Source organism: Pipistrellus kuhlii, unplaced genomic scaffold, assembly GCF_014108245.1.
Source record: "Pipistrellus kuhlii isolate mPipKuh1 unplaced genomic scaffold, mPipKuh1.p scaffold_m20_p_1, whole genome shotgun sequence".
NCBI classification, from domain to species: domain Eukaryota; kingdom Metazoa; phylum Chordata; class Mammalia; order Chiroptera; family Vespertilionidae; genus Pipistrellus; species Pipistrellus kuhlii.
The window spans coordinates 164,440,920-164,468,909 of NW_023425404.1; the positions used below are offsets into that span (position 1 = coordinate 164,440,920).

Sequence of the window (27,990 nt, forward strand, 5' to 3'; positions counted from 1 at the left end):
GCTTTCTTAGAAAGCAGTAATTGTAATAAGGATGCTCAGCATTTTCATACGCTATCTTTATTCCCAAAAAGCTCAAAGGATTTTGGATTTAATCTTGCAATTTCAATACACGTGTGAATGCTTGAGAAAACAAATTATTCTTGCAAAATATTCTCTTTGAAGGCACCAAAGAGCAAGATATAATTGTGTGTCCCTATAGACAGATCACTTGACTACGTCCTGGAATAACCCATGCCCTTGGCAAAGAATGAAAAATCAGTGGTGTTCCTTGCATGAAAAAGAGAAAAAAATAGGCTCTGCACTTAAGCAGTTATTGTATAAAGTCAAGGAAGAGAGCAAGACTGTGTGCGCGCGCGCGCGCGCGTGTGTGTGTGTGTGTGTGTGTGTGTGTGTGTGTATATATATATATATATATATATATATATATATATATATAAAATAAGCCAGAGCAGGGAGTGTACTTCATTCAAGAGTGTACCCACTTTATTCCTCTACAACATTGGTCACTTAATAAATAAATAATCAGTGAATGGGTAATCAGAATAAGAGTCAGCCAATTCCATATATTTTTTATTTATGAGGTTTTAGCCAAGGAAAAGAAAATCTCTACTTTCCTAAGAGCTCTTCCATTCTGCATACAATCTTAGACACTGGGCAGATACTCCCTGGAATAGATTCCAGACTTTAACTGTCCCGTTACTTTTTGCAATTCAGCAAGCAGCATACCCTTTAACAGATACTGCATTTATATCTAATGTTTAAAGATTAAGCAGTGCACATACACTCAGCATACAATTTGTGCTATGCACCAAGTGCCAAAAAAATAACAACTTAGGTCCCAAAATGAGTGAGTTCTTTACATGTAAAACTGCTTAGAAAAGAAGAAAAACAGATAAATTTGCATAATTCCTTCTTTCCTCAATATCCTTGGCAGCATAGAACCAAACCCCCCACTGGTTAAAAAGCTGCTCCATCTGCCATCCTGTTGCTACAACAGCTCTCTTTCTTGGAAAGATGATTTATGGGACTACCAAGTCCTACTTTGCATTGTATTTGGGTGGAATATTGTAGACAATGTCCATCTATGGTAGGTCCACTGGTGAAAACAACTAAAAAACAATACTCTGGATCAATGAATTATTAGGAATCTACTGTACCTTCTTTTTCCTTCTAGCCTCTTTAAACCATGAGTTGTTATTTTTATCTGAAGATATCACATGCTATACATGATTTATGAGGAGAGCTGTGTACATTAGGATGAGCTTTTTTTTTAAGTAGATAAATGATCACTTCTACATAGCAATATGGAAGTACTGTGGCAGTAGCATTGTCTTGCTAATTTTTCCACATAGATAACGAGTAGTGCAGGTACAAGTAAAAAACCCCAGTGGTTACTCACCTCTATTTTAATTTCTGGCGGGGGGGAGGGGGGGGGAAGAGGGGAAGGAGAGAGAGAGGGAGGGGAAGAAGTAGGAGGAGGAGGAAAAGAAAAATTTTCAAACAATTTGACCCAAACCCCCATATCCCAATGTATAAATGTGGAAGAGCCAAAAATAAAGGGTAACAAATGTCTCAAATGTCTTGACTTCAGATATTAACACATTAGCAGCAGACTCAAGTGAACAAACAAGGATAGTCAAGCCATAATAGACCACATAGTAGACCAAACCATCTCTTAATTTACTGAATTCAAATAGATTTACAGGAAAATAACTGACAGATATGATTTCCTTTCTTTCTTCACATTTCTCTCTGGAGAAATGAGGAGCATTTAAAGCTATACATTTTCATGACTTAAAATAAATTTTGATCTCTTGAAATTTACTCCAAAGCCACCCATTTTGAAGAGATAATCTTGTCTTCAGGGGCAGCAAAAATAAATACATTTTCCTTTATTATAAAGAAAAGAAAAATAAAATGGAAAAATACTCTTATTTTTTCCATTGTATTATCTTTTTAAATAAGGTGGTACGCTCTAATATCCTTTCATCTACCTGGTAATGTTGATTGTGCAACTGCAGCCTTCATTGGTCTCATGACCTTCAGAATGCACTCTATCCTTGCAAGTTTAAGAGACCCTTTAAAGGCAAGGTAAATCATCAGAACTACTATTCCATTCAGTTTCACATATGGATTTTTTTTTTTTACCTTTATGACTCCATTAATCTTTCATTTTCAATAGCCCCCAATTTTTAATTAAAATATAAGATTTGCAGAGCTTATTTGTATTAAGGACTGATGCTTTCACTAATGTTTTTTCTATTTTATTTTATTGGGAATTTCAAATGCAGTTAAGGTACCCAGATGAATTAACACATTAGCAGCAGACTCAAGTGAATGAACAAGGATGGTTAAGTGTCCCCTAAGGAAGTCTAGAGGACTTAAAATAAAGGTCTGGAAAAACGGTTACACAAGTTTGAAGATGGAGAACTGATTGGGAAGAGTCAGTGGGGAATGTTTAAGGGTGATGAGAATGTTCCAAATCTTGTTTTAGGTGGTGGTGACACAGTTGTATATGAGAGTCAAAAATCCTGGACATTTAGGAGGTGTGCATATTACTTTATATTAATTATGTCTCTTTCAAAACCTAGACTGGTCTGAAAGAAAACCAAAAGGCTTTAGGGAATGATATGGTATATCATTTATGTCTATGAACCATTTATTATTAAATTATTATTAAATAAATGTAGAAAAATTTCACTTAGTGGGAAAGTTCCCATGGAAATCTAGATTCCCTACAATTTTTTAAAAATCAGAACATCTTGGAAGAGGGTACCCCTGACCCTCAAGGAAGAAATCACTAAAGCTTCCAGAGTTTGCCCAGACATTACCAACTCTGGTGTTTCCTACACCAACCACACACACTTACGCAAACAGAAGCCCCTATAATACTACAATCCATTCTACAGCACCATAAATAGTAGTGTTTGTGATACTTTTTAACCTTGAACTCTCCTCAGAAGAGGAGCACGATATGATGCACGTTTTGTAACAATATAATATAAAACAAAGACATTCTAACACATGAATCCTACTACTGCAAGCCCAAATGTGGACTAAAATTCATTTTTCCAAGGAAAATATTCACAGTTTAAGTGTTGTGTATCTAGTTGATTGTCGACTTAAAGTAAAATCATGCGAGGCACAAGGTGTATGACTGCTGGTAAACACTAGTTGTTTAGTTCTGACTAATACAACCTTGTCTTCATAATCTATTCAATCTTGTCTCACAATTTAATGAGCTATCCTATACCCCAGAACTCTGCTTTCTTTGCCTACAATGTGAAAAGTGGCATCTGTTATGCCCAGACTTCGTGATCCCCAAGGACCACCAGGGAGCCGAGTCCGATGCAATAAGCAAAAGAGCCTGTTCCATGCTAGCATGGGCTCCTCCCACCCACGCCGGCAGCATGGCGGAACAGAGAGCGAATTTCTCCCAGTCCAGGGGTTTTACTCTGGTCGGTGGTGATGTCACTGCCTCGGCTAACCCTGATTGGTTGGGTGAGGGCTAGGGATAACTCCGCCCTGCAGGGCGGAGTTGGGAGCTCATCCTCGCCCCGCCTTGCCCTCTCAGCATCCAAGGCACCAGGTTCACATACAGAACCATCGTTCCACTGTCTACACTCACATCATGGTGCTCCTTATCTGAAGATGAAAAAACCTTCCTATCAAAGGCCTATAATGTGCTAGGACTGTGGTCGGCAAACTGCAGCTCTTTGGCCCCTTGAGTGTGGCTCTTCCACAAAATACCACGGCCTGGCCGAGTCTATTTTGAAGAAGTGGTGTTAGAAGAAGTTTAAGTTTAAAAAATTTGGCTCTCAAAAAAAATTTCAATCCTTGTACTGTTGATATTTGGCTCTGTTGACTAATGAGTTTGCTGATCACTGCAGGATTTCAGTAAACACTCATTATATTAGTGATACTCATTTATGCAGTTTTAAGTCAAAGAAAGGATACCCAAGAGAAGTTACTCCAAGGCCTTTGGAGCTTGTTAAGAGGGACATAATCAGAGGCAAGGAAACATGTTATTATAAACACACACACACACACACACACTCATCACTTCTAAAATTAAAAAAAAAATCTTAAAATCTTAACAACCAACACAATAATAGAAAAGAAATAAAAAGTATTCAAAACCCCAAAAAATATTCATACAGTATTAAGTGTGAGAATTTACCAACTAAAAATCTTTAAGTATAAAGCTTTTAAAAAAATTTTTTTTAAATGCCCCTTCAGTGCCTGTTGCCATTCAGCAGTTTATTTTTTGGAAACCAAACTCTCAGTGGAGTGGGGTATGTGTTCACTTTATCCAATATCATAAACAAACAGGCTGAGAGAATTCCATCTACTACCGTACAGTGGGCATTCCCTTGAGAGTTGGACAACTATTGGATGAAAATCAAATGCATTTCACAAAAAAAAAACAAAAAAAAACAAAAAAAAAAACAGGAACAAGATCCGAATCAATTACCTGAAGGCAAAACCAATTACACAATGAGATCTTCGCCATTGTGAAGGCAGCAGAAGAGCAAGGTAGGAGGGCGACTACACAAATATTCCAGTTAGCAGCAGAGGCTACACAAACAACGCGGCAGCTCTCAGTTACCTGGAGCCGGTCACATCTGTGCACAGCAGCCACAGCTGCTACCCAAGGCAGAGAACGACGTGCGCACACCCTTGAAAAAACAAGCCATCCGTTATCATCCGCTAATACCGAACACGGCTCCCAGTGAATGGAGCGGAGATTCTGTGTTCAGTTAATACGTGACTTAAATGGTGGGTTTTCCCGAGGTTTAACATATCCTTCTTTTTCTGTCAATCCGTGCTTCTTGTGACCATGCAAACTGGTGTGCAATCATTAGTAAGTATTAAATGAGAGAATCACACTATATTTAACACTTATTTTTGAGAACATAAAATTCAGTGTACAGATGGTGTGTTACGGAATTGTGCGCCTGAAGCCTATTTAATAGTGTTAACCAGAGTGACCCCAATAAATTAAAAAAAAAAGAAAATTAATCCACAAAATTAACTTTAATACCCTAAGAAAGAACACTGCAACCTTAAAAATTCCACATTTCAGATAATTCACACTGCCACCTGATAAAGGTGTAAATATCTGATTAGTGTTTATTATAAACCTGTAAGACTCCAAACAATAAATCAAAGAAAATGAGAAGGAAAAAAAAAAAAATACTTAACAGTACTTTTCCAGAAAAGTTTCTATTACAACTACTTTCAGGTGAAAATCACAAATAGGACCATTTAATATTTAAAAAAGAAGGAAAAAAAAAAAAAAGACTGGCAACTCCTTAATAACTGTCAACATGTAGATAACATCTCCTGTGTGCAAAGCCCCACTTGAAGCACTTCACCCGCACTAATTTATTAATCTTTGAAACAACCTACAAGGGAGACACCATTAATATTCCTAACTTACAGGCGAGGAAACAGAGGCACAGAAAGATGAACTGATTTTCCCACTAAGGCCAGGCAGCTATTAAAGGCTGAAGCTGGGACTTCAAAACGGGCGTTTTGTCTCAAGGGACCGCACAATTGGTGTCTAAGCTATTCTCCCAAGAATCAAATGCTTGCTGTGTTAACTCCATAAGGAAATGATATGTATGTTCTGGTTTCTCTTCAGAGTCTATAAATCTTTTGCCTTTTACTAAAGACTTCCATGAAAAGGAAAAAATAATAAGAATAATGTATGTTAGCGCTTTTTTTAAAAAAAAAATACTGGAACTTTCTTATCCATTACTAGTTATAAAGACAATTCCAATGAGAAGTTTTAAATATGATCCAGCAATATCTCATCCTCATCACTAGTATAAGTGTGACATAGTTTAAAAGAGTACCTAACTTGCATTAATCCCACTAATTCTAGATATTTTTAAAAATCACATTGCCTTGTAGTTACTACATCTCATAATCTAACATGAATAATGAATAGGATTTTATTTTGTGAATATAATTTAAACACTATTAATATGCATAAGGAAATGTTAGCCGCTTTCTAATCTGAATAGTAAAAGTTCACAAAACTTTAAAAGTGATCTCAAATGTAAAAAAAAAAAAAAAAAAAAAACAAAACAACCTTACATGACTAAAGGAATTTTCTTCAGTGCTACAAAAATAAATAAATAGATAAATTGTTCAAGTAAATAATGCAGAGTCCCATAAATTGTTCAATTTTTAATAAAAATTTCCTAAATACCCATTTTTTAAGTAAAAATATAGAAGGACTGGATGGATTTTCAACCGTTGGCTTCAGTGTCCAAGAGTAGCCTTTATTTAGCTCAGGGCAAAACTCATTCTCCAAGCAACCAATGGACCATGTACTTATCTTATACATCCCTCATATTCCTGTTCCTTCATTTCATCCTCTCATCATCCTCACCCTATTACCCCTCATCACAGCTGCAGTAAAATCTTCCTAGTTTAGAAAACAATGTTACACCCAATCTCATCTCAAGCACAATCATGTGCCAATTTTTCCCTCTCAATTTATATGTGATAATACCATGCACTTTTCATTCTTTTTTTTTTAAATATATTTTATTGATTTTTTACAGAGAGGACAGGAGAGGGATAGAAAGTTAGAAACATCGATAAGAGCGAAACATCGACCAGCTGCCTCCTGCACACCCCCCACCAGGGATGTGCCCACAACCAAGGTACATGCCCTTGACCGGAATCGAACCCGGGACCTTTCAGTCTGCAGACCGAGGCTCTATCCATTGGGCCAAACTGGTTTCGGCACATTTTTCATTCTTATCTGCCTTAAAGAAAACTCCTTCAGACCACAGATTTTGATATAATCTATAGACTGTAACCTAAGAGTCAAGCAGGTAATTATTCTCCAGTTTAAATGTAATAGATACCTTCAAACTAATTTCTAGGTATGTATTGTTTGCCCTTACCAATCTTGATTTGCAAGTTTTTGAAGGTCAAAATCTGGACTTTCCTTCTTTAAAAAAGAAAGAAAAGAAAAAAGAAAAGAAAAGAAAAGAAAAGAAAAGAAAAGAAAAGAAAAGAAAAGAAAAGAAAAGAAAAGAAAAGAAAAGAAAAGAAAAGAAAAGAAAAGAAAAGAAAAGAAAAGAAAAGAAAAGAAAAGAAAAGAAGAAAGAAAGAAGAAGAAAGAAAGAAAGAAAGAAAGAAAGAAAGAAAAGAAGAAAGAAAGAAAGAAGGAGGGAGGGAGGGAGGGAGGGGAGGGAGGGAGGGAGGGAAGAAAAGCTCTAGCAACAATCCCTACATGAGTAAATTCATTACACACATATTTGCTAAAATATTGATCAGTTACATATTATTTTACATTTTTCTTATGGCCATCAATGTTTCTGCTATTTCAAATTTGTCCTTATCAACAGATTGAGATTTGTCCTTATTTCTAATATTCAAGAAAGCTCTTTCTCTTCTCAAAGGGCTTGAGAGGCGATTTCACCACTAGGGGAGTAAAAGGGAGGCACAGCTTCAAAAAGAGTGGCTGGTTGGCCTTTTGGGGGAAAAAGAACATTTTCACCAGTTGAGATGGTTGCAAGTGGATTTAAAATATTGACACAAGATTGGCAGCTGCTCACATTCTGCCTGAAAGGTTCAGTCCTGGCAGGAACTCCCAGCAGCTGCTTGTTTGAAACGTGAGAAAACATTTGGACAGTTAGGAGAGCCCGATTTCCCCCTGAAAATCTGCTTGGCAAAACTTCCTGGCATTTAATATGATCTTGAGAAAAAGCTTCTTCTTCTTCTTTTTTTTTTTTTTAAGTGTTCACATTTCTTCAGAAAATTTGTTTTTCCGGAATAAACCATATTTTTAAAAACCTCACCATCTTTTTGTTGCTGGCTAATATTTTTCTTCATTTAGCCAAATATAAGTGTAAAGTGGATGGCAAGGGACATTTTTGTAAAATAAAATGAGTACGTGGTCCATAGTAAAATATATTTCAGAGATTACCAGCAACCTTCGTAAAAGTTGATTTTCTTACCCCTATTGGAGATTAGAACAGAGATGATGGTCTGCGGCTCTATCAATGAGTTCAAAATCTTTACTAGAAATGGATTTAACATTGTGATTTAGAGAACTTCACCAAGGGGTATTTTCCCATTGATTTTTGGAGAGAATGTAAGGAAGAGGGAGAGACAGAGACAAACATTGATGTGAGAGAGCCACAAGTATTGGTTGCTGCCTGCATGCACCCAGACCAGGGCCAGGGAACCTGCAAACAAGGTATGTGGCCTTGACAGGAATCGAACCTGGGACCTTTTAGTCTGCTTGATCCACTGAGCCAAATGGGCTAGGCCAGGAAACTTTTTGTTAAGCATTTGGGCAAATTTGAAGGAACAAGTCCAATATCTTAACTCAATTCTGTAACAGTCACAATTGTGAAAACCAGAGTGAGCCATTTCATTCATACATGGGCTCTGCAGCCAATGGCCCCAGCCCAGGAGTGTGCAATCTGTGTACTCAACTTTTATAATGATTTTCTGAGCATTTCCTTTCCTTAATGGGAATTCCTCCCTCGCTTTAACTGCTTTCCTCTAATTTACTTTCAAATATGTCGTGGCCTCTGCAGGGCTACCCATCATCCAAAGGCAGAGCAACCTAAAGGATACTGATTTATGAGGGCTTTGTAATTTACATACTCTGCAATTTTCTTGCATGATTTATTCAAAAAGTAGATTGTACAGTAAGCTTGGTATCCATTAGAGTGGCCGGTTTCATATTAATCCCATATCAGATTTCTTTGGAAGATTTATGCATTTAGAGCATGTGTAGTTGCTTGGCAGATTTTAAAGTATTTGCAAAGATGTAGTAATCCTTTAGAAATATTTGCATTGAAACAATAAATGAAAACCAGGATACCAATAAACCAGGATTACATGGAAATGAAATCTTGGCATTATACCTGAGAATGAGGTACTTAGTGAACATGACTTCTAAAAAGTTGTTAATGTTCAATTAATTAATTATTTCATTAAAATAAGAGACTTGTAAGAATTACCCATTATTAAGAAGTGAAAGAAATATATTCTTGCCTGGCAGGCCTGGCCCAGTGGTTGAGCAACAACCTATGAACCAGGAGGTCAGAGTTCGATTTCTAGTCAGGGCACATGCCTGGGTTGTGGGCTCAATTCCCAATGTGGGGTATGCAGGAGGCAGCCAGTCAATGATTCTCTTTCATCACTGATGTTTCTATCTCTGCCTCCCTGTCCTCTCATCTCTGAAATAAATAAAACTATATTTTAAATATATATATATAACTTAAACCTAAAATAAATCTTCAGCATGCTGCTACTCTTGTCTACAAATAGGAAACCAGATCCCTCCCAATATTTGATGATAAGTAAGACATTGGTGAAAACTTGAAAGGAAGAAATAATAATAATTGATGCCATATGCATTTTTTTACTATAAACAACAAAAATTTGGGGTAACCTTTTACTAATTAGTAATAGAGATAATTTCTAATTACTAATTAGTAATTTGCTAATTAGTTAAATGCTAATTATTAAGCTCATGCCAGTAACTGAGAAAATATACAACATAAATGCTTAAAGGAAGTTATCCAGATTCTTACCAATAGCCCTCACGCACATCACAGAAAAATAAAACAAATCTTTGGGTCTCATGACATATACAGCATTTTTTTGGTCATATAACCCAAACTGCATTTGAATTCATATACAGCTCCTCATTTGTTCAAGCTCACACTGACTCTGAAAGTAATTCACATCTTTTCTAAGATATAAAGTGTTCAGCAGAAGGTGGCAATATTGTGCATAGACTGACGCCTCTAATTCCTTATGTGACTTTATAGCACAATGCCAGCAAACTGATCATCTGAGTCGGCATTTACATCTCATTTCCTTTATCTTTAGAATAAGAAGGAAATTAAGCGAGAATGCTGACAGAAATGTGGGCTTACATTTTAGACACCTGGTAGACAATGACATGGCCAAGGATGTTTTAAGATAATAAGAACCTGACAGGACACAACTGAGTTTTATGAAAGGGTCCCTGATGTAGCCTCACAATGATGTTGTATAAATTAATGTTCATATTTTATTATAGTATCTGAAATGTGAATTCAATGTTCTGAACATGGCCATGGAATGACGGGACTGACATATCACAGAAAAGAGGGAAGAGAGATGGGGAGGGTGGATGGGGCAGGGGAAGGACAGAGGGGAACTGACACTGAACCTGTATTTTAAATTCTTTTCCAATTTCATCACACATGTATTATATCACAAATTCAAAAGCAAGATAAAGAGTCAGCCTCTATTATGCTTACTCCCTCTAATGTAAGAAAGTGGACCTGGGATATTCGTGAGCATTGAAGTTATTTCAAAATTTGTAATTATCCAAATGGTTAGACATTTTTGATTGCTCAGTCACTGAACTGCAAACACAAAAGCCAACACTTGATTAAGTTATGATAGCCTGTAATAAATCATTTAAAGTCATTTATTTGGAAATGAAACCCTTTGTAACCTTTCCTATTTATTAAAACCTATCAATCTAATCAATTCAATTTTCAACACAGATATTGCTTTTCCCTGTCAAAATGTACAATGGGATTTCTACTGAATGGAAGTAATTAATGTTTAACCACGGAAATAAAGGATGCTGTTATTTAAGGATTTCATTTTATTATTATTTTTAATGTAGCGATGGTTGTCCTGATGGTTATTATTAGGCTGAGTGAATTGAAGTGAGGCTCCCTGGGCAGCTGCTGACATAATGACTGATTGTGTGTGGAGCAGAAAATGTGAATGATAAATTTTGAAAGGCTCTGGAATTCGTGAATAACAAAAGTAGCTACACTTCCTAAAATCGAACCATTTGTTCTAAGCAACAAAAGAAGAGGCAAAGGCGCCTGTTTGATGAAATTATTCTAACACAGGGAACAGAGGAATTAACAGTTAACTCCACCAGCACCAGCCAGCCAGCAGCCTGTGTGCCCATGATGATGAATCACAAATGTGTGCCGTGTAACATGGTATAAAATGGAACTTGATAATATCCCCCTTCATGTCATTATGATATTCTCATGACAACCTCCTTCATGTACTCATGCTTTTTGAACTAAAAAAGGAGAACACATAGAGATGGAGGCCATTAAAATGTATTTTGCATGGACAGGTTAATAATTAATTCAAGAATACTCAATATACTCAGCTTGTAATAAAAGTGGCATCGATCATTAAAAATATTTAAAAACTAGCTAGAACCCTTGGCTAATATATACAATACCTAGGTATATTTGAGGACCTGGTTCTTTATAACTCAGTTTCCATATATATATATATATATATAAAATGTCTGCTTAGCAGATTATATAAGATTCTGCAAGTAAAGCACATCATAGAAAAGTTGGCAAATGGTAAGTGTTCTGATATTGGATAGTGGAGGTAGTGGCTGTGGTAATAGTGGTGACCAGTGCTAAGTACAATTTCAGAGTATATCTTATTTAATCCTGACAAGAATGTTCTAAACTATTATACTTTAAACACACCAGCCAAGGATAGATGACTATGCCACTCCAAAACATGACTGCAGAACATTCCACCTCGAAATATGCTGCTTTGGAATACTGATTATTTTGAGCTGCAAGCACAGAAAGAAAAAAAAAGAAGAAGAAGAAAACAGCAAATACGGGGAGAGGCTTTCTCTGAATGCCCTAACTCTACCTGAAGACAGAGCTTCCATAGGGAACCCAAGTGTCCTAAATCCCTCCTTGGAAGATGCATCAACCAGGGAAGATTGACACTTATCAGGAGAGGAGACTACAGTTGACACCACACCCACACACACTATCACAAACTATCACACCTCTCATCAGTTCTTCCGGAGGCCTGCTCATCTTTCCTAAAATTCATTCACTCTCCCCTAAGAGGCCTACATCCTCTTCCTCTTTCACTGTAAACATGGCACCTAAAACTAAATTCTTAGCCACCTTGAGGAGTTACTTTTTCCCTGGGTATCTCCCATGTGTACACTACATGTACATCTTAAACTTCTGTTTGGTTTTCTCTTGTTAATCTTTTATTACTGGGGTCTCAGCTAAGAACTCAGAAAGGTAGGAGAAAATTTATTTTCCATCCTCACACTCCATGTCAACAACATAAGAGGGTAATCTGACTAAGGTAAAAATTTAGTGACTTCTCTCAAAAGACCTCTTTTCCCCAAGGATAACCTATTTCAATTAAAGGGATATAACTTGACTGAAAACAGAAGCAGGTGGGGGAAAGCAACTTTTCTTAGGAATAAGAACTATACCCTAAAGCTTTGCCAAAGCTCAAGGTAGAAACTAAAAATACGGCAATATTTTATCAACAATATTAATAAGTTAGAAATTACCTTTCAGTTTGTTTGTTTTTTCCAGTTTTTCAAAAATAGATATAACACTCACATTCCACTGACAGAAGCCTGTCCAAAAAAATGTAGTTTCTATAAGGCAGAGGGTCAAAATCATACACTGACTGAGTGGCAGTCTATTTAACATAACTGAAGGAACACCCCCCAAAAAAAGGACTCCCTTTTCCAAAACTATCTATAGGATCTCCTCAGTAATGGTTTTCAGTGTTGCCACTTAAGAGATCAGAATCTTCCATCTTATCCAGAAAATAAAAGAGAACAGTTTTAAACTAGGCCGTTACCATTACGGTCAAAAAGTTCTACAGACAGCATCAGCTTTAAAAACAGGCTCATTGATTTGACTTAATAAGTCAAAGAGACATATAAATTATATCGTTGAGCACTGCTACTTTCACAAAGTAGTATTTTATAAACATAATTCAACAAGATTTGCTTTGTGAAAAAGTAAGCTACTTACTTTCAAAAACAAAGGTACACAAGATCATATCTCATAATGATAATATATTTTGGAAATATGAGAGTCTTCATTTCCAAATGAAGTTTCAAGTAAAGCCTTTGTTATTTACAGTTTCTCAAGATACTGTTTTGACACGAAGTAATCTTAGTTTTCTGGGAAAAGAAGACCAAATAAATCCCTTAATTCTAATTCAGTATATATCATCCTTACTGCAGATGGATTTTAAATCCTTAAGCAATTTATCTATCAAAATATAAAGCAAGAAACTGACTCCCAACTGCTGATTTTGATTTCATAGATCCACTGAATTTGCAAATCTGCTGAAAGGCACACTAGGGCATCAAAAGCTCCCTCATAACTAGGTTTGCAGACATTTACCAGAAAAGGGTTATGAGTTTGTCTTTGTTCCCAGCCCCAGACTTTCAGTTAACCAGAGAGATTGTTCTGTGTAAAGAGTCACTTTACCTTGTGTTTCATTTCCTGTGACTTTCAACATGTCATGTGCTGGTTTTGATTTCCATAGCTGCACTCCCACACTGGTCTCCCTCATCACATAATTTGCGGAAGCAACAGTAAAAAAAAACATTGCTATTAAGCTATTTTTGTTTTGGTGTCTTCACATAAAAATTAAATAGCCCCTATTTCACAACATTCTTTAGGTACCACATTATGTAAATTATACACATCCATACTATTCAAGCCACAAAAACTGGTTTACCTTAGATGACAAACTATATGATCCCTTTAAAAACACATAAGATATACTATCAATATCATACTGGAGTCTTATCTTTTTAAACCTATATGTATTATAACAAGATCAACTATTTTATAGAAAACTTGGTGAGGTGAGAAAATAGATTTAGCAAAATCACAGCAATTATGAATGTGATATTCAGTTACAGGAATTTCAGTACTTTTATTATTTGTTTTATATTTGTGAGGTCTCTATTTTATTTCTCAAAAATAATTTATAAATATGAGCCTTGACTGATACTTAGATAGCCATTAGCATTAAACAATGGCTGACACACTGAATAATAGCTCCACAGAAAAGGAAAGGGAACCAATAGGGAGCAACTATTCCCATACTCATATGATATTGAAACATCTCTCATTAAAAGGCAGAATATCATTTTATGTGGCATCTCATTAATCATATTTCAACAAATATAAGATGCCTCTTATTATAAGATAGAACATAATTTTATGCACCATTGACGAAAAAAAGTATGTTGTCATTTAAATTGATAGACTATTTATTATTATGATTCATCCAATTTCAGATATGTTAAGATATGTTTATAATGTAGAACTTGGAAAGGATAATTATAGTATGTTCCAGACACTGAGAAACTTTTAAGTTCATTAACCTATTTCATCCTTAAAAACCACAAAAGAGCGTTTCATATCTATGAAGCGGAGAAACTAGTGGAAATAGATTTAGTTATTTGCACTAATAACACATCTAGGAAGACCAAAGCTAGGGTTTAAAAGTAATCCTACATTGGTAGACCCCTCCTCAATGTTTAGTGCTTACTATATCTGAATTCTTCTTAACACACTTGACATTAGAAAAAGTGAGTAAACAAGCATTTGTAAACAATTAAAAAGTGAGTAAACAAACATTTGGAACCAATAGAATATGCTTCACTATTTGGTCACTGTCTTCTAGGTGTTATCAACCAATAAAACATTAATCAGAACACTCTTACCTGAGTCTATTAATTTCTGATTAATGGATGAGGTTGTGAGATGGAACACATAGGAAGGCATTTGTTCAGATTATATTCAGCACAAATGTGTATATCATAACAAGAAAAATAAGTCATAGGTCTAAATTCTGAGTACCTCAGCTATTTATATACTTTCATTTACAGGAAAAATAGACTTTTAATATCACTGTGAGGAAATGAAAATAAATCCATTTAGGAATGTCTGAGCAACTGCTTTAAATCATATGGTTTTCAGGTAAAATCAAGAAGACTTTATTCAATAGAAACACAGCAGAAACTGTGTCTTATGCCAATCTCTTTCAAAATGCTCCAGGTATCCGCACTCTTTCTTCTGATGAGTCAGATCAGTGGCTCTTTCCCCCTCAACACATCCAACACTTGAACTTGACTTCTGTGTCTTCAACTTCACACAACCTCCAGCTGCTGCACAATTTGTCTCAGCAACTAGACAACTGTTGGCACCTCATTCATGCTCTTCCCGGGCAAGCGTCCTGTGTCTAACAACTAGATGAAGACAGGACTGAACAGAGGAGGCGAAGAAGAGGGTTCATCTGAGTTGTCTGTGAAATCCCTCCTTATTGTTCTTTGGGGCCTCAAACTGAACAGGTGATCTTAGTAAATTACAGGTAAGAGATGGAGTCAAGCCACTCAGGCACACATTTTGTTCAAATGATTCTAAGTTTGTTGGGCAAGGAAAGTCTATTTGCCTTTCCAGTGGAATAACTTGAAGAAAGGAGAACATTTTGAGACAGGCTTTTCTATGCACAGAAAAGCACCTAAAACTTTCCAACTAGATAGGGTATTTCTCGCCTTGATGCTGGCTACTTCCCAGCTATCAGGATTTTCTCTATTTGACTCAGGTCTCTGACTTTGGTATAAACAAGGCATACCTTCTGCCATTTGGTATGAACAAGGCATACCTTCTGCCATTAGTCATGAATGGACTATCATAGGCAATTTTAAAAACCCATAGTTTTTATTAAAAAAATGTTCAAGCTATGCATACATAGTTTTACATAAACACACACATTTCTATACAGACAAAAGATAATTACAAATATGTACAAGCTCACTATTTAGAAGTTAAGCAATACTCTCATTTCCATATCACTATAAGGGCCTTCCAGTTAAGCTGTAGTAAATGTTACTGTTCTTATAACTATAGCCAAGAAACTTCCCATGATTGTTTTGTTGTTATATTACTTTTTGTCATCAAATTTAGAAGAATTTATCATTGAAATAAACAAACCAGGATAAATCTACTTTCTTTCCTATTATAAAATGTTATACTTCAGCCATTTAGAAGAATGCATCATTTGAAATAAACAAACCAGGTTAACTTTACTTTCTTTCCTATTATAAAATGTTATACTTCAGCCATAATGAAAAATGTGTATATGTCAAAATATAAATATTTTAATTATAAAGTAACTAGAGGCCTGATGCATGAAATTCTGCAAGGGTCTTGGCCCCAGCCCCCACCCGCTGCCATGGTCCCTGCCTGTTGCAGCTTTGTCCAGAAGGAAGGACATCCGGAAGGACGTCTGGTCTAATTAGCATATTACACTTTTATTATTATAGCTTTGGCCTCTCTCTAAGTTGTACCTGTTTACTTGCTGAGGTTCATGCTGACTTCAGTATTAATTGTGGCTTTATATTCCTAATTACAAATTCTATACAGGTCAACTGACACTGAAGACAAAAACATTTCCGTCATATTTTCTCCAATGGGAGCAATATTTGCTCCTCCCTTTATTAGCTGCGTGATTTAAAAATTAATGATGATTAAAACTGCCATTTTTTTTACATCAGAGCTTAACATTGATGCTTCCCACAAAGAAAAGCAGTATATTGTCAACTAGCAAAAATTAAATGACAAACTCTAACAGTTACTAAACACTTACCATATTTTAAACATTATGCTAATTAGTTATATAGATAATTTTATTTAATCTTCATAACAGTCATTTTTCAGGAAAGACCAAGGAACAAAGAACTCAACTAAGTGACCCCAGGTCACAAAGCTCCTTAAGTGGTGAGCTGTGTTAAAAGCCTAGACATTCTGTCTTTAGTCTCCTATTACTATCTCCTTACATTATATTGGAGTCACTACATTTGCCTTTATTCCTTTTTAAAAATGTATCCAATCTGGCCCTGGCTGGGTAGCTCAATTGGTTGGAGCATCATCCTGATATGCCAAGGTTGTGGGATTCGATTCCCAGGCCAGGAAACACATACAAGAATCAGCCAATGATATAAGTAAGTGGAACAATCAATTGATGTGGGGTTTTGTTTTTTCTTTCTCTCCCTCCTCTCTCTCAAACCAATAAAAAAATATATTTAACTATACAACCTGAACAAAGAAAGCAATCATGAGAGAATATTTGGTATATCAGTATTCAAATATTTTCCCAGTTCAAACATTTGAAAAACATGATTTAAAAGTTCTAGTTATCATGACATGAGAGAAAAAAAAACTATTAAGTTAGAACTTATAAATGGGTGTCTTAATATAATACAAATTATGACCATGCCATAAAGATAATTATTGCTATAATATATATCCCTATAATTTACTATGCAGCATGCTAATAGTCTTCTAATGTTGGAAATGACCAATGAAACAAATTATTTATGTCATCATTATTTAATTCTGGTACAATGATAAGTATCTCATTAGTCAGAGATAAAGTATGAAAAGGAGAAAGATAGTATGAAATATAATAAGCAAACGTTTCTCTGAGAGGAGGCTAATATTTTCTATGGAGGGAAATACTTTATAGCATTCCTTGCTAATAGCTTATACTGTTCGATTTGAACTTCTGAAAGAAGAAAAGCTTGGAAATCAGAAAATAAAAATATAGCCGAAACCGGTTTAGCTCAATGGATAGAGCATCGGCTTGGGGTCTGAAGGGTCCCGGGTTCAATTCCGGTCAAGGGCATGTACCTTGGTTGCGGGCATATCCCCAGTAGGGGGTGTGCAAGAGGCAGCTGATCGATGACTCTTTCTCATCGATGTTTCTAACTCTCTATCTCTCTCCCTTCCTCTCTGTACAAAATCAATAAAATATATTTTTTTAAAGAAAAATATAATGAGGCTATTTTAAGTTATCAGAATTCCCTTAGTTGTGCTACATCATGAAAAAGTATACCTCCAGATGGCATGATAGCATGTACATCTATATCTAAATGTGTACACTAGTGTGTATATATGTACATATATATATACATATATATATGTGTGTATACATATATATGTGTGTGTATGTATGTATAATTTTAAATTTTGCACTATTTATTTATTTTGACCTATCCTGTGTTTAGGACTATTGCCCCTGGTTGAAAAGGCATGTGAGGATAACAACTTTAGCATAACTAGCTACTGTTATATGAAATGTTATATTAAAATGACACTACCCTAAACATTAAAAATCATTGAAAAAAGTACAAAAACTAAAACAGAGAAAGTGAATCTCAGTACAAAGTGTTCAGCATGGGACCGGCCTGCTCCTCCTTCAATGCCTCTACACAAAACAGAGGGAACCGTCTCTGATTCACTTTCAGTTGTGAAGACACTAGCCATAAATCCCTAGTAGAGAGAACCTCATGTTTGTTGGTGATGTTGAATCACTCAACATGAATTAGTGAAAGTAAAGCTGGACATTGCTTTTCTTCTAACAAACTGAGAGAGGCCTTTGATTTTATAATTACTAAAAATATAGACATCCTGTTTACCAAAACTTCAAAAAGGAAATGTACAGAAAACTAGTGACCTCTATTTAAAAAGAAAAATGATGGATTTTATAATTTTTAAAGGAATATTTTTCTGATATATCTTCTCAGGGAAGGAAAACAAAAGAAAAAATAAACAGATGAGACTACACCAAACTAAAAAGTGTTGCACAGAAAAATAAATTAAAAATAAAACAAACAAAAAGACAACCTAGTAATTGGAGAACATATGCCACATCCAATAAAGGATGAATACTCAAAATTTAAGAAATGCCAATTCAAACCACAATGAGGTATCATTTCACACCTGTCAAAATGACTGCCATCAATAAATCCACAAACGACAAGTGTTGGAGAGGATGTGGAGAAAAAGGAACCCTAGTGCACTGTTGGTGAGAATGAAGATTGGTGCAGCCACAGTGGAAAACAGAATGGAGGGTCCTCAAAAATTTGAAAATAGAGCCTGGCTGGTGTGGCTCAGTGGCTGAGCGTGGACCTGTCAACCAGGAGTTCATGGTTCCATTTTCGGTCTGGATTGTGACTCGATCCCCAGTGGGGAGGGGGAGGAGGGAGGGAGGGAGCATGCAGGAGGCAGGGGATCTATTATTCTCTCTCATCACTGATGTTTCTATCTCTCTCTCTTCCTTACTCTGAAGTTAATAAAAAAAAATTTAAAAATTCAAGAAATATAATTAATTTACAATCATCTACTATGTAATATTTTCCTATACATATATAAAAAAGGGGAAAAATTCACGTCAGACAATTATTATATTTAACTACTTGCATAGTTTCCTAATTCACTGGATAATTATGTATAATCCACCAATATGCTTAAGTTACATAAATACTGTGCCATCTTAGAGTGTTACACTGACTTTATATTTTCTTATTTAATACCTTCAGTTGTATATCTTAAATGTTCTAAAATATTCTAAAAAAATAATTAATTTTACTTCCAAAAACAAAGTGACTGTCAAAAATCAAAGTCTTTTAAAATTTCATGTCAATGCCAGCTAGCTTTCATAACTAAGTGCAATTCTTAATTGTTGGAAAAATACTAAACAAGTGACTCCATACTCTAATAAAAAATGAACTTTATTGTTTTTTGAGAATGACATGAATTTGGCATTGGAATCCATATGAGGTATTCTATGGGCTCAAATATTTGAGCCAAAAAATAAATCAAATTTCAAATAAGTATATTTTAAAAAATACATTATATATATCCCTATGCCAAGGTATTGTGAAATAGTTGACCACAAAGAGGATTAATTTTACAGAAGAATAAATCAAAGTATTTTAATATATTTAAGATCTAGTTTCATTCTTTTAAAGGATTCTGGGAGAATTAAACACTCTTCTGTAGATCTCATATAAGTGACTTGGAGAGAAAAGAAAAAGGAAAAGAAACAGAAAAGGTAAAAAAAGAAGCCTAAGTCAAAGTTATCAAGTAAAAGCAACTGATTTTTTTTTTTTTAATTTCCTAATAGGAACTAGTCTCTCTATGCTTTTTTGGTAATGTTTTATGAGTTCCAGTTCACTTGAATGTAAGGAAAATACCAAAAAAAGCATTTCACAAAATCTATAACACTTTCTAGTATAGTATCAGGCTCAAAAGTTGGTTCTTTTAAACTCCCAAGTAAAGCAAGAATCGATTAAAAGTAAGGTTAGAAAACACAGTTTTTCTTTGCTTATGTTTACAGGGGTGGGGGATGACCAGCGCATGGGCTGTATTAGGCTCACTAAATCATTTAGTCTGGATCTGCCAAGGCATTAGGGGTGAGTTAATTAAATGTTGACCAAACATTAGCAGGCTAAATTTTAACTTGATAATTTTGTATGACCCAGGAATGATATAAATATCCAAATGGCCCTTGGCAAAAAAAAAAAAGTTTCCCTACCTCTGGTACAACAATGAATGACTATCCTTCTTTACCATCCCTGGAACACATTGTACCAAGCACTGAGGAAAATACTCACATTGGATTTGCAAAGTATGACTGTGGGACAATGTTGCTCAGTGAAAACTTAAATACATTAAAGGGTCCAATCAATGGGCTCGTTGGCAACCTAGGTGCATGCAAAGTCATGGAAAGTTAAAGGAAGTACTGATAAAACATTTGATACTTTAGAAAATATACTTAAGCTTACGATCAATAACATTACTAACCTACTTCTAACCACCATCAAATTATAGGCTATACACACATCTATCCCTCACAGGTCTCTCTCTTTCTTATAAACAAATGACTTGAAATTCAGCAGCTTCCCAGAAGTAAAGCCCTATGTGTCTGCTCTCCCATTTGTTGATAAAGTTGCAGTGCCAGCATGGCCAGGTTCAGTGAGCCTGAGGAGGGGAGGTGAAGGATTAAAGAAGACAGTCAAGAGAATACAGCTGGGGCTAGGTGGGATCACTGTGCCTGGATGAGGAAACAGTGATCCAGCCTGCAAGTCGAAGCTTTATTTTATAGGCAGAGCACACAAAGCAAAACAAGGGAGTGATCAACATGGTTACAATGTTCTTGAGTTTCACCTTGTTTTGGCAGCACTTGCTGCACCTCCCACAGCCCATTGGCTACCTAGAACTAGGGAGGATTACAGGTTCAACTTAATTATGATAAGAGGGCTCTGACCTCCAAGCTGGGACTTGTTTGTGGTCCTGCCACAGGTCAGTCTGAGTCTTGACCCTACAGCCAGTCCCTACAGATAAAAATTCTGTATTTTTTACTTAAGATAAATTTCTAACTTATTTTTGAAGGTTGGTTTAATTGGTGCAGATGGTAAACCTTTTGTTGTAATTAACCACTTGAGTTATGTGTGTGTCTTTTTACATGTGGTTAAAGCATTATACTAAATAAAGCATGGGTCACATTGCTTTCTTTCTCCATAGATTAAGTAGGTTCTTTTTCATTGCCAGAAACCAAATACAACTACTTGAACTTGTGAAAATAGCCATTAAACACAATCTTTAAAATTATCAGACTTACCTATTTTAATCCTCTTTAACTAAAAACTCTATTATCAGCTGTCAGTATTTCAGAAAAAGAATGAAGGCATATGAATGGCATTCTTTACAGACTACTTATGAAGCCTTCTACTTAGCATGTCAAGATATGCAAATTATTCCCAAACCTCATCTCAATGAATGATTACAGGAGACTGAAAGTTACCACTTTTTTTTTTTTTTTTTTTTTTTTTAACGTTCCATCTTAGGAAGGCAGCAAAAACAGCAACCACCCTATTTAGAATCTAGATATAAAAAATGAAAAATAGGCTGGATAAAGTTCTCAGAGTTAGAAGACCTGCCAACTATGAGCAAAGCACAGAGAAACAAAATGGGTAGTTTCAGTGGTATACTCTTATCACTGTCGAAAAGTGACAGTGACAGTAATAAACTGAAAAGATTTTCTAACTTTGAAAAACACCTACTTTCCTAATCGAATATTTCCTATTAAAACCTTTTTGTCACAAATCAATATAAAAAATGAAATTCTGTACAAGACTATAATATGACAAACTGAAGCTCAGTCAAGGTCAGCCAACATCTCCTGGTCTGAAAGTGAAATTCTATACAAGTAATTTCCCCCATTCTCTCCTACCCTACCTTCCTTGGCCTTCAGGCATTTAGAAGTAATCAAAGGGAAGGGGTACTTCAATTTGAATCTTGCTTCTGTTCCACACCTGTTCATAACTTAATGCTTCATCCAGGAATCACATCCACATAGTTAATTCTTAATGATTAACAACTTTTACTGAAAAACCTATGAGTATATGAATTCTCTTAAGATGTTTAGTTCCTCATTAGAATACCACTTGATGTGCAAGAAATTTTACTCTCCAGGTGCCAAATAAGTCAGAAGAAATAAAACCAGATTCATATCAAATGGAAGCTTATAGGTTAAAAAAAAAAAAGCAAAAATGCTTGTAATTAAAATCTAGTTTTCAATATCAAGATCTTACTGGTCTTCAGACTATCACCTTATTTAGACTATGTAGTTTGAATAATCCTATCTTTAAAAAAAGGCTGAAAATAGCTTCTTTGCTTTGTCTGACAATAAATAGTATTTGTTAACTTTCAAGAGTCTAGACATATCTAAAAGCATATATAAAAAATATAATTTCTGATATTTTTAACTAAAAGTAGCATCTTGATGTATAGTGTCCCAAAACTTTATATAATCGTATCTATCAATATGTTTTACTAGAAAGCAGGTCATATTATGTGACCCATTTTTCCTATTCAGTAAAATATTACAGCTATTTTCCAGGTCAATATGTGTCAATTTTAGGAATTCTTACCATTCGCAACAGCATGGATGGAACTGGAGAGCATTATATTAAGCGAAATAAATGTCAAAGATAAAATATCACATTATCTCATTCATTTATGGAATATAATGAACAACATGAACTGAGGAACAAAAACAGATCCAGAGACATTTAAGTATCCATCAGACCTTCAAACCTCAGGAGGAAGGTAGAGGAGGGTGGGGGTAAGTGAGAGAGATCAACCAAAGGACTTGTATGCATGCATATAAGCCTAACCAATGGTGAGGGCATGAGTGGGGGGGAGGGCAATAGGGGGATAAGGACACTATGTAATACTGTATGTAATCAATAAAGAAAAAAAACATTTAAATGTGTCAATTTTGCAACAACACTTTCAATTGTTCCAAAGCGTTTCACTTGGTGGAATTCTCATAATATATTTAATTAATCTCTTTTTGTTAGCTACATAAATTGATTCTGAAACCTTACTATTAAATGACACATTGAATTTACATGGTTACTTGTCTATTTCCTTTGTAAAAGGTATAGAATACCTTTTAATCATTAAACAATAAAAAACACTTTGTAATTTAGAAAGCCAACTACACTGAAATAATTTTCTCAGGAAAAATAGTCTCAGATAAAAAGCTATAATTTGGCAGGGGAATTTACTAACCAATATTTAATCCTTATTACTGTGTCCCAAAGTGACATCATGTATTTAAGAGCAACACAGTATATTAGATGTATAATATCATGGATGGAAAATAACACCTTATACAGAAAACTCTTTTACTTCCCTTAAATTATCCTTTTGCTTTAAAAAAAAAAGTAAACTAATTATAAAGAGCGATAAATCGATTGGGTTCTGGAATTATATATCCTCTAATAGTGTCAACCTCTTCTAGGTTAAACATATCCCAACACATTATATTCTCAACATCATTTCTACTTCTCAGAGTCCCTTCCTATGTATTGGTACATTTAAAACGGAAATGGTATTTGCTTTCTAGTACCCATGAAGTGGTTACAGCACATAAGCACTTCATGGGTACTAGAAAGCATTTCCTCATTTTACAGATGAGGAAACTTTGGCCCAAAGAGGTTAAGTGACTTGGCCATAATCACACATTCATTAATAGAACCAACATAAGAACAACACATTGATATCCCAGATCCAAGTGTTTTTGTCATGAGGCAAAAATGGAGGTGCTGGGGGAAGAAAATGAAATAAATAACAGATGGACTAGGAAAGAGAAAAACAGCAGCAGAAACCTGGAAAGCCCTCAAACTAGAAGAGAAAGCCGTGAACAAACATGGGAAAGCCAGGGACGGGAGATCCTCATAGCACTCACACACATGCTGTCATAGATGTGACCTCAGAGATCCTAAAGTCCGTCCTTACACAGACGAAAAGACTAGCTGTAATGTGTTAGGTGCCAGCCTAACTGTCATCTATTGAAAGATGCTTCCCTCCATCACACTCTCTACAGTCTCCTGTTAGGTCCTGTACAAGGTGCTCAGTGAACGGGCTGAGTGGACGAATGGGAAGACAGTCCTCCGGCTGAAAGGAGAAAATGAACCTCGTTCAGGGAAACAAACATTTTAATCTAATAATCACAAAAGGAAACACCGCTGGAAAATCTTAATGAATACCCCTTTTCTGACAGAGCAGTCCTGCTGCATGCCAGAAGACTATGTTTCAGAAGTGATACCTTTTGGCTTCAAGATCCAGGACAAATAGATCTATATTTTTAAAAGAAGCTGCCTCTAAGCTGAAATATTACAACTTCCATTATCAAATAATGCAATATCCTTTTTAGACCAGTCTAGACAGACACAATCTGCTGGAGTCTGACAGTATTTTTCTTTTATGATCATGAACAGACATGGAGCAACAACGTTTAAGGCACTAAATTGTAGCCACATAAGGACTTTATTATTAAAGTTTGGTTCAATGTGAACTACAGTTGGCTTGTCTCTATGCAAAACATACAAAACCCGTGGCCTGAACTAGTGGTTGATATTGTACTGTGATCATATATGCTCCTTTCCATGTATGTGCTCAAAACAGTCTACAGTGTTTCTTGTCCCTTTGAAACATCACTGTCATGTTTCATAAACGATGTTGCAAGTGGATGTCATGATTCTGATTTTCAACCCAAAGACTACCAGAGATGTCATAAGAAATATTTTAATAGTCTTAGAAAAGCTAAAATTAAACTTGTTACTTGCTCATTAATATGTTTCCTCGGGACTCCAGAGTTTTGATCTGAGGAGAAAATACCTTTGAGAGAAGAAAAAAAAAAATACTTTCAGATCTTAGCTGCATGTTGGAAGGCAAGAGAAAGGGCAGATGAAAGAGACCATCTTTTCAGAATATAAACATGATTCATACCATAACTACAGGCAGCCAAACTCAGCTGCAATAGTTTTTTTTTTTTTTTAAATGAAAGGATCAGCTGTGTCTCAGTGGAAAAACCTCAAGTATAAAGATCTAGGGGAAACATTACTCAATTTTACTTTAATCTGTTCTCTTAATTTCCTGACCAGCCCTTTGGAAATTGTTGACTGCTCACAGTCACAAAGCCTTACAAGTGAGAATTTACCCAGCAGGTATAAATTCTTGGCTGTCTTCCCTCTGGGGATTAGGCCTTTACTGCTTCTTCTACAGTTTGAAGCTCTATCTATCTCCTCCCTTAGGGTTCTCTCCTAATATTTACAGTGCCTGGCCTAGCATGAACAATAGCATTGTTTATTTTTATAGTGCAATCACACTTATGATAGATTTTGACATGTATTAATTTATTTGATCCTCACAACCCTCTTTGCTGGCACATAGGCTACCTGACATTATCCCATTTTTATGAGAGAGGTGGATTTCAGGAAGGTTAAATAAATTGTTCTGAACCACACAGCTGGCAGATGTGGCTCTAGGACTGGAATTAAGTTTTTTTGTTTGTTTGTTTTGGGGCTTTGGTTTCTGTTTTGTTTTGTTTTTTTGTTTAATCTTCACCTGGGGATATTTTTTCCATTGATTTTTTCAGAGAGAGTGCAAGAGGAAGGGAGAGAGTCATGGAGGGAAACACCAATGGGGATGGAGCCTCCAACCAAGGCATGTACTCTTGACTGGAATTGAACCTACCACCCTTCAGTCAGAGGGCCGACACTAACCATTGAGCAAACCAGCTTGGGCTGGAATTTTTTACTCTTTTTTAAACATTCTTTCTACTATATGCCTGTGATTTTAGATTTGGGCTTCTTGGCAGTTCTAGGTATTTAAAGTAAATATATATACTATAAGTTAATGAGAATGTGAAATAGAACATTGATATATGTCTACATGGACCATACCCTATGCTGGGCCCTTGAAACGGTATCTCATTCATCAAGACAAAAGCAATAGCAACCATGTATTACAATCATTACATATATGAACCCAGGAAGTTGTAAAGATCAAAACACATAACTGGCTATACATATGGATGACATGGCTTTGGTGGAGTTAGCCAGGAAGGCTCTGGACTTACAATGAGGAAAGAGGCCTCTTTGTTGTGGAAAGCAACATTTTGAAGATGCCAAGAAATATATAGTCTTTTCTGCCTAGCAGCATGACCTTTATTTAAATGCACTGGTTTGCTGAATAGGAAAATCAACTTCTTTTGACAAACAGTCTTTGCACTCATGCACCTACACCTCATTTGGCCAGAATAAATCTCCGTCTTTCTGCTTTTGGCCCCCGGTCTTATATCATGAGCTCCAATACCAGCTTATTGTGTTTTCTCTAACACCTGTCTTTGACCTGTGGTACAGCCTCAGATCTAATGGCCTAAAAGAAAAATGTAGACTTCCAAATGCCTGAGTCTTGCACTTTCATTTTCTACTTCTGTTTTTTAAGAAAATAAGTAGGTTCAACAGAGTCTCCCCGGAGGCCGGCACACATCACTTTAGTTTAGATATGTAAGCAGCCAAATGCACAGTCTGATCTGCCTAGATGCGGTTCACACTCAAGGGCCTGCAGCAGCAAGGCAGGTTATGCAGATGAGTGGAGAGGCTGGGAGGAGCAGTGGTGAGTGCCATGGCGCATTAGGACTCACATGCTCCTCTCTCGTGATCCAATTCAAATCTATAGAAAACCCTGGCAGAGGAGCTTTGCAGGCCAGAGAGATCATGCAGGACATGCTGAGATGCCTGGAGATACAGAAGAACCAAAGGTCCAGTGCTTCCCTTGGGATCACCGTGTCAACCCCTAGTCAACATGAACCCTGGCATGCACATCCTATCAGAATAGAAGCAAGTATCCTTCAGCTGACATGGTTGTCAGGTGTCTTTGGAAAATTAGTTATTAATAAAATCTACCTTTTTGCTGTTTACTAAAAAGGAAGTGCTTCCTGGGGTTTAGAAAGCACTGTGGCAGATGCCATTCCAAGCTGATAAGGAAAGATCCTACCTTCAGAAAAACTTACAATCTTCTGAGGGTAGTTACCTGATAGTTATCTGATCATACAAGGAAGTGAAGGGCAGGGTAAATACTGCAGCAGACTGTGCTGACCACAGAGGAATCCCTTCATCCCAGCTCTCTTGACAATACGTACCACCTGGGAACAGTATGGCAGGTTGCTTCTATTCTCTGTATAAAGTTTAAGGCTAAAAGTGCACCCTCAGTTGCAACTCAAGACCACTGATTTCCAAAAAGGAGAATGAAGCCCAAAAAAACAACATGATGTGCCCAAGGCCACAAAACCGGCTACTAGAAAAGCCAAGAGCAGGTTTCTACATGCCCAGTTCCTGACGAGCACCCTCCCCTGCACAGCCAAAGAACCCAACAGAAAAGATAGAAAAGATATAGCAGGAACCCTACCCACATCACCTGTTAACCCACCATTCCATTCTGGTAAATACGGTCTTCATTTGAGACATTTACTGAGGAGTTCTAAATATCAGGGTTTCAGTTGCTAAATAAAGCACCAATAGTTATGCTCTCCTGGAAATTCAGTGTCATGGGGAATTAGGTATTTGCAATGCTAGGCCCACTTAGCTTAAAGCTCATAACATGCTCTTCTCGTCTTCCACTAATGGGAAACAATTTGGAGCTCCTCAATTTCATATGGGAGACGGCAGTCACTCTCATGGCTTCTATGATAATGTTAACATTTATCATTTTTATATCCGTTACTTGAACTCTTAGGGATTCTTCATGTTGAACGGTAGGAAAAAAACTGCATATGCCAGGACCCTGTCATCAACTATTTGTCAGACTTCCACACGTTAGCTAACTTCTTCTTGCCAAAGCTATTCAAATTGCAGCAGCTTCTTCCCCCAATACAGCCACAAGTGCACTTTAAGGCTTCTTAATTCTCTGCTCATTCATTGTGTTGCAGCCAGACTCACCTTTTAATAAAAAAAAGGTC

General features: G+C 36.1%; 1 protein-coding gene and 1 non-coding gene across 18 annotated transcripts in view; one reads left to right on the forward strand and one right to left on the reverse strand.

Annotated features, from left to right (window-relative positions):
• Nucleotides 1-27,990, reverse strand: part of ADGRL3 (adhesion G protein-coupled receptor L3) — a 762,953-nt gene that overhangs the window by 657,223 nt on the left and 77,740 nt on the right. The gene's annotated exons all lie outside the window — the stretch shown is intronic.
• On the forward strand, nucleotides 5,628-5,740 carry LOC118709761. Its single transcript, XR_004985124.1, has one exon. It is a non-coding gene; the product is annotated as a U5 spliceosomal RNA (small nuclear RNA).